Genomic DNA, 3453 nt, shown 5'->3' with positions numbered 1-3453 from the left:
CGTGAAACGGACGCTGCGCTGCAAGCTGCATCCAATCAGAGCTGCAGCAGTGAGCGTGTCATCCTGTTCTTCCCCAGTGATTTGCTTGCTGGCGCCATTGAGAGTAGTGCCACGGAGGAGAGCTGAGGCAGGACAACATAAGCCCTCCCCTGAAAATAAGCCCTCTGGTGTTTTTCTTTCCAAAAAAATTTATAAGACAGTGTCTTATTATCGGGGAAACATGGTAGGTAGTAAATTCCAAGGGTAGAACTTGAACCTTGATTTCCCAACTGCAAAGCCCAATATTCTGTGGATTCCTTGACATTGTGAGGATGCCACCTATTGGTGGGGTGGGATGTTAGTGGAAAAGATACATTATGGAGTTCTTTGAAAGCAAAGTGACTGGTGGAGGTCCAACTTGTTTCCAGAAGAAGGAGCTTATGTAACATTCATATTTTAACTTTATAAAATAAGAAGGAAGTCTTTTAGAATGCAGAAAAATATGATACTGATATGTGAAACCAGCTATAAGTATAGATACCTTTTATAATCAGCACTGGGTCAGGTCTTTTACTAAGCCGTGTCTAACTGAATTACACAGAAATAGTGATTGACCTCTGTATCTGAGGCTTTGTTACTGTTCCCCCTTTATGTGTTATGGGATTGTGCATAGAGATATGGGTAGGGCAGGAAATTGGACTTTTTATTGAATTATATTTTCCCTTTTCTAATTTATTTTTTTGTTTCCTAGTAAGTCATATAGTTAGAGGGTGGCAATACTTTTTTTTCAAGGCAAAGGAGGATCCATTGAGGACTTTATAGGACTTACAACAGTCAAAGAGGTAAAGAATGCTTCTAATTTAGAGGCTTAATATATCAGTTTTATTTTGTGGTTGATGTGTATATCTGCTAGGTATTACATTCAAACTTGATTCGAAGGCAGCTTTAAGAAATTTGTTGTGTTAAAACTTTTATTACACGTCTTGGTTAGAATAAGATCTCCTTTTTCATATATTTAGCATTTTTTTGGCAAAGATGAATCTTCAGAATCAGTGCCCTCATTGCTCCCTACTTTCTGATAAGGCACACTGAACAAGGTAGAGGCTTTTAATAGGGAAATATTCAAGGTCCATAAACCCCAACCCCTGCTGCTCTTGTCAATTTTCATTTTTGTTGTTCCTCCCTCCCTGATTATCACTTTCTATCCTGGATCAAATTCTGTGAAACAAAACAGACAGTGACAAAGCCTCCTTAACATGGGTAGGCAGAGTCTGTGTCTATAACCACTGCTGAAGCTGGCTTCATCGCCAGTATGATTTTCACTGGCTCATCTTTTTGGAACTGGGAGCATAAATTCTTCCATTGCTCGGCCTTATCAGTTGTTATCACTATTCTTAATCTCAAAATTTAGAGTCACTTTTAAATCTGTACAGCACTTCACACTTTTTTGCCACTTGTGATAATGTATTAATATATGTGTGTGCATGAGCATATACATATATATTTAAAATCATCCCTTTTTATATACATACATATATGAAATATATATGTATGTATATGTTCATGTTAGCTGTGTTATCGCCTTCTAATACACACTTGCACACACACACACACACACATACACGAATGAAGTATACCCACAATAACAGCGCTGTGCTGTTTTCTTACTTGGAAGCTGTTTAGTGAATGCTCCATTTCAGGAGAGTGATAATTAATTTGAAATGATTTTAAGCAGCCCTCTCTTGTTCTAAGGATGACAGTGAATGGCTCAAGATTTCTCCCTTCCATTTTGGTTATATTGTCAAGTCTAAAAAAGAAAAAGAAAAACAAAACCTACAATAAATTGCAAAGTATGGCACTTCCGTTTTTCTTTCCAAGAAAATTGGGCCTTGAAGATCAAGGACCTGGGTCCTTGAAGTCCAGACCATGCTTTGGCACTCACTACCTGTGTAACCTTGGGCAAGTCATTTACCCTCCCTGGGCCTCAGTTTCCTTATTTATAAAACAGTTGGACTAGATGTCCTCTGAGATCCTGTCCAGCTTTAAATAAATGACCCTATGCCCTCTTAGGTCCTTCCCAGTTGTAAATATGTAATCCTAGAAGGGAAATTTTTTTGGGGGAAATGTAGAACAGTCTGAAAAGCCTGGGTTGATAACAACTGACAAAATGTACTGTGTTACCCTTGTGCCCTCAATCACTTTTATTTGCTGTGAGTATGCTTCAACATAAAGACTGATTCACAAATGCATTCTATAAACTACCACATGTATGAATACTATGACAGATGTCTTTACAATGAATGACTTTATATTATTCTTTTGTGTTTAGATACAGGCATATTACAGTCAAACCCTTTATTTGCATCAGTTTCTTTGTGGTTGAGTTGTACCTTGAATAAATATATTTTAGCAAGAACATTCCACATTCTATTTGCACCATGTGAAGAAATGGACCTACTGCTGAGTGATATATTTATGCCTTAGATAAAATAATCATTGTTTTCTTGCAAGCAATAAAATTACTTTGCTTACATGGGGAGATGAAGAAAAAACAAGCTAACAAAAATGCTTAGACAAGATTAAAAGACTGTTTAAGCCACAGAGCATATGACTTTAGGTACCCACTGTGAGAGAATAGGATAGAATTATTGCCATGAGAGAAACCACACACCTGAATTTGGTGTGGGTTTGCAGAGAATTTGCCTGCAGAGGATTCTGAGCGTGTAGGAATTAGGCAGAAGTGCTGGAGTTGGTCATATTGGCCAAAGTCAGCTTTCAGAGTCTGAGGAGATGGTTATTAGTAAAAAGTTATAAAAGCACTATAGATATATGATCCCTTGGAACTGCATAGGAAGTCATATGATTTTAATTTTTAGAAACCTGGTGCTACTCAGAGGAATGTAGAGATAATAGACAAACAGTTTTCTTTTAAGCCTAGGGCCTTATATACTAGCAAATCTTTAAAGCCACCTCCACTAGGAGTGTGCTGGGCAATGAGCATGAACCTTGCTGCTTCTGTCTGCTGGAATTTTTCTACTGATTAGCTTATAACTTTTACTTAGATCATTAATAGTAAAGCTTCTGATGACTTACTAAGGTTGCCACTTAGAGCAGGCATAGGGGAATGATTGTACCTGGGAAATGAAGAAATCAATGGAACAAATTCTGAGTCGATCAAACTGAACAAGTAGTGTCTATTCCGAATATGCCTTTTTCTATGTTATCTTTAAATATCAATTATTATTATTATGATTGTTCTCTGGTTTAAAAGTTTAATGATAATTCTATTAACTGATAATGGCTCTCCCCCAAAGTGTAAAGCATAAAATTAACAGGCTGGTAATGATTTAAATCGTAAAAATGTAGGACCAAACAATTGAATCAGAAACGGAGAGAGAAAGAAAGAGAGACAGACAGAGAGAGAGACAGAGAGAGAGAGAGAGAGAGAGAGAGAGAGAGAGAGAGAGAGAGAGA

The sequence above is a fragment of the Petaurus breviceps genome, unplaced genomic scaffold, assembly GCF_028583685.1.
Source record: "Petaurus breviceps papuanus isolate PSGF00001 unplaced genomic scaffold, PetGlider_PUasm1.0 91133, whole genome shotgun sequence".
Classification (NCBI taxonomy): Eukaryota; Metazoa; Chordata; class Mammalia; order Diprotodontia; family Petauridae; genus Petaurus; species Petaurus breviceps.
The sequence above is the reverse complement of the archived record's forward strand: the minus strand, read 5'-3'. Positions refer to the sequence as shown.